General features: G+C 39.6%; 1 pseudogene; it reads right to left on the bottom strand.

The window, feature by feature from the left end:
* Positions 1 to 1,801: 1,801 nt before the first annotated feature.
* Positions 1,802 to 3,138, bottom strand: LOC123820797 (annotated as a pseudogene).
* Between the last annotated feature and the right edge of the window lie 1,831 nt (positions 3,139 to 4,969).

Below are 4,969 nucleotides of genomic sequence, written 5' to 3'. Positions count from 1 at the left end.
TTAACTGCTTTTCTCAACTTTTAAGATTCTTTCTTTGTATTTAATATTTGGCATTTTAATTACAATGTGTCTTGGTGTGGTCCTCTTTGGGTTCATCTTGTTTGGGACTCTCTGTGCTTCCTAGGCCTGTATGTCTATTTCCTTCAGCAGGTTAGGAAAGTTTTCTGTCATTATTTTTTCAAATAAGTTTCCAATTTCTTGATCTGACTGGATCTTTTTATGTTGTTCTTTTTTCTGACTAGATCTTCTTATGTTGTTGAGGTTCTCACTAAGTTCCTTGAGCATCTTTATAACCAGTGTTTTGAACTCTGCCTTTAATAGATTGCTTGTCTCTATTTTGTTTAGTTCTTTTTCTGGAGTTTTGTTCTCTTCTTTCATTTGGGCCATGCTTCTTTGTCTCCTCATTTTGGCAGGCTCCCTGTGTTTGTTTCTATGTATTAAATAGAGCTGCTACATCTCCCAGGCTTTGTAGAGTGACCTAATGTAGTAGGTGTACTATAGGGTCCAGTGGCACAGCCTCCCCTATTACCCAAGCTGGGCACTCAAGGTGTGACCATTATGTGGGCTATGTATACCCTCTTGTTGTACTTGAGCCTTGATTGTTTTTGGCACATCCAAAGTCAGCTGTGTTCTGTCTGGGATCACACAGCATAAACTACACAGTGATCTGCATATAGCTGCTAATTGGGTTGGGCTTGGAGGTGCCCAGGCAAGGCCAAGCTGTGAACTAAGGTTGGCTGCTGCTACTGCCAGGCTTGGGGCAACTTAGAGAGCAGTATGGGAGTCACTGAAGCCAGATGCTGCTTGTTTTAGAGAATTTAGGAAAATCTGAAGCATGGACCAAGACAAGCCATCTGTTTGGAAAAACCACTGGAAACAGCTTGGGTGGACCTAAAGTTGGGTGGGGCAGGGCCTCAGGAAATCACCAGGATGGGGCAAACAGTATGAGACAGTCTTAATGTGGTTTCTTCTTTAATTCTGTAGCTATAGGACTTCCATTCAACTTGATTTCTGGAGGTTCTGAATGATGGTTGTTCTATTGTTTAGTTGTAATTCTGATGTGGTTTTACAAGGGGGTGAGCCATGTTTACCTACACTGCCACCTTGAGCAGAAGTCTTAAGTATTTTAAAATGTAAACTACAAGTATAATACATTCCATACTTACACAAATAAATAATATATTAATATCAAATGTTCAGTATTCAGATCTTCCTAAAATTAGCATCTCAATTTTTTAACAGGTTGCTTGAATTTTATTTAGCACTGTGCATGGCTATACCACTATATGTTCATAATAGGGAATATGGCTTCACCCATACCATCCATTTATCCATTCTTCTTTCCTTCCACCCATTAAATGTACATATTAAGTGCTTAGAATGTACCAGACATTGTTCCTAGTGCTTAAGGAGCTTTCACCCTACCTGAGGGAGACCAGTAATAAATAACACAAGCAGGTAAAAGATTCATGCCATCTAACATGTATTATATTTAAAAAGTTGAAATAGTGTAACATATTATAATAGGAGGAGAAGAGTCTTTTGTAAGACTGACACAAGAGTTTCAAAGTATTTAGGTACTTTGTGGTATTTAAAATTTGCAACATTTCATGTTTTGATAAAGCCTTGTTAACAGATCATATTGATTCTTACTATAACAAATAAATAAAGATCATAAAAAAATTTTTTTCCTTTGGGACAATTTTTTTCTTTATTGGGTAATAAATAGAGTCAAACAGATGGGCCAGCCAGTATCTATAGTTCTGGGGGCTAAGAGGAATGTGTCTGACTTGCTCAGAACTCAGATCTCCATGAGCCAATTATTCCCCATGATCATCTCATTTACTCATTTGGCTTTGGCTTCAATCCTCTGGCCATTTACAATTAGTCCTTGATGTTTACTTTCTTCTCAATCACAGCATTGTTGCAGATGACACTGCCCTGGATGTTGCATCCTTTCTCCACAGTGACTGAGTTCACGAGAAGGCAGTCAGTGATAGTCACTCTATCTCTGATGACACAGGATGACCCAATGACAGAGTGCTAAATGGACAACTCTCCAACTTGTGTATCTGCCACAATAAGGCAGTCAACTCCAAACAAATCTTTGTTGATAATCTGAGCTGATGAAACAGACTAGTGATTCTTCTGGACAAAGAATAGGTAGCAATTGGGCATCTGTCTGTTTGCCTCTATGTAGAGCCCCAGGTGCTCAGTTGAAGGCAGAGCCCCTCTTTAATGATGTGGACATAGCAGTGCACCTGTAATCTGGACAACTCTTCCCACCTGTGTCCTTGAGAGGCATCCCAGCAACCATCATAGGGAGCAAAGATCAGTGTGTTGTCCTCTTTTATAAAATTGTAAATATCTAAGGACTTTATCTCCTTTTCTTTAGGTCCTCCTCTTTTTCTTCTTCTCTTTGTTGTGAGGAAGCTGAGGAAAACTGTTTTCTTACTAGGTATGGAATCAGTTCACTCCAGATGGAAGTGATTGACTCATTTTCCAGTAGGAAGTCAACAATGTATTTTTCATTCAATAGAGAAGGGCATCCACAAGGCCTGTGTGGAAACATATTCTGCTTCTGCAGGATGGATCCCTTAATTACCAATTCTTTATCCAAGTCTGCTTCATGAGCCATAAAGACGAGAATCTTTCCTGTGTTATCCACTTCAATGAAGTCACGCTGCTTCACTGCTTTCCCCCCCATTTTTGACCTGGAACTGGTTCTAAGCCATTTTGACCTTTTCTCATTAAAATGGCAAGTGATGCATTATGAGCTCTGAATAGGTCCACAATCTCCTATAAGGCAACATCTGTTATTAGGTCACAGCTCAGGACCAGTACATCTGTCTTAAGATTTGGATATATATGGTAGAGACAATCTGCAGTTCCCTTGTCAGCTTCATCAGGAATATACACAATATCTAGCTTCATTTTCACCTTGAATTCTTCAGATAAAGCCTTTTGGACACCCCTGGTTATAATGATTTCTTCAAATCCAACATGCAGAAGCAGGTTCAACGGGTACCAAAATGAAGGTTTGTTCCCAACTGGAAGCAGAGGTTTGGGAATGCTGGAAGTCAGATCTGTCATCTGAGATAGCCTTCCAACTGCCACTATTACTGATTGGAATTCCATTTTTACAAATTCAATTCCGGGCATGTAGCTACTGTTCCCAGCAGACCCCATGCTGCCTCCCTAAAACAAAATTTAAAATTTTTTCACTACTGTGTTGACTGGGCTGTGCTATTATATATAAATCAAGTCATGATAGCTAGGAGCCAAGAATACTCTTTGCCAGGGTTTGAGTGGTCAGACTTGGGTGTTTATGAAACAGAGTTAGGACCAGTCTGACACTACTCTCTGGCATATGCTCTGTAAACAATGGGTTGGTGTTTACACAAGCCAGGCCCATGGATGGAAATGAATGCTCCTCAAGCAGGTCTGCTTAGAGAGAGCCTTTCTTGTTGGAGCATGAATACCATCATTTGAAGGTAGCTATCCCTAAATCATGAAGTATCTTTTGCCCATTGTCTGCATGTTCTAGGAAAAGTAGAGTTATGGGTAGGCGCTGTGAGACTCAGAAGTTTTTTTGAGTAGTACCTGAATCTCACAGTGAAGGCTGGCATTTGACCTCCTGATCACAAATGCCAACAGCGTTAAAACAATGTTAACACAGAAAAGGGCCAAGACAATGTTTTAAAACACACAGTCATCAAGATACTAGTTTATCATAAAATTTTTGGTTAAATTGGTTAAATGGGAGGGAAAGAACTCTTGACAAGCTATTGCAAAGACTATTAAGTAGTATAACTGATTTTGACACAAGTCTGTCAGAATGCATGCTTCCAAAAATGTGGTCACAGTGGTCACTTTGTGAGGGGGAAGATATACTCTTATTCTTCCAAAGGTGCAGCTGTGCAAAAAATTTGTAATTGCTTCCAATGATAGTTTCTCAGTCATGTTAAAAAAAATCCACTTTCTAAGATTTAGAATTACATCTTAATTGTAGCAAAATGATGCCAATGAGGGCCAGCCTACTGTCTTCAGTACTAGAAGTTGGTGCTTACCTACTCCCCTTTCTACCTGTTTGGTTTTACTTTGGAATATGGTTGAAATCTATTTCTGTGTCTAAATTTGAGCTGGAGGAACAGGATTGAGTGTGTTGACTAAACAGATTCATTTCTTATTTTCACTAAAATGTTGGTGCCTGAGGTCACTGCCTGAAATTGATCAGTTGCTAGTTTGCATGTGTAGGATTTGGCATTTGCAGACAAACTGCTTTGTTAATCTCATCCCACCTTCCACCAACATCCTCCTTTTCACTCTAAATGCTGGTTTATTCCAAATTTCCCTTTCATCAAGATTTTGAGAACTCTCAAAAGATGCAAGAGGATGATTCTGCAACCTACAAACCTATGATTTTCACTGAAATTCTGGATAAGATGCCAGATGTGAGGGGATAATGGGGGGAAGGGTTTTCAGGAACAACTATAAAGGACACATGGACAAAACCAAGGGGAGCTGGAAGCAGGGGAGGGAAGTGGGGATGGCTGAGGTAGAGGGGAGTGGTGGTGGGGTAAATGCAGACAACTGTAACTGAACAACAATAAAATAATTAAAAAATAAATGCAGTTTTCACACCCTAAGAAGAGAAAAGATGGTTCAAAAGTATAGAAAGATAAGTGATATTGTTTAGAAGCCTCATGGGTTCACCAATGAGTCATGTTGAATCAACCTCACTCCCTTTGTGTAGAGTTACAAGAACTCTAGACACAGAGGGCATGGTATGGTAGAAAGCAGCCTGGGCTAGGAGTTAGGAAGTCCATTTTCAAATCCTTCTTGTCATTTTCTAACCACATAATTTGGGACAAGTCATATGCCTTCTGTGAGCCTTTTTTGTCTCATCTATAAAACAGGGATAATAGCTTCTGGAGCAAGGTAAGAACTGAATAAATGATACTTTCCT

This window comes from Phyllostomus hastatus, unplaced genomic scaffold (genome assembly GCF_019186645.2).
Source record: "Phyllostomus hastatus isolate PE091 unplaced genomic scaffold, TTU_PhHast_1.1 phas_contig_37, whole genome shotgun sequence".
Lineage (NCBI taxonomy): Eukaryota > Metazoa > Chordata > Mammalia > Chiroptera > Phyllostomidae > Phyllostomus > Phyllostomus hastatus.
Note: the sequence above shows the minus strand (reverse complement) of the source record. Positions and strands in the feature narration are given on the sequence as shown.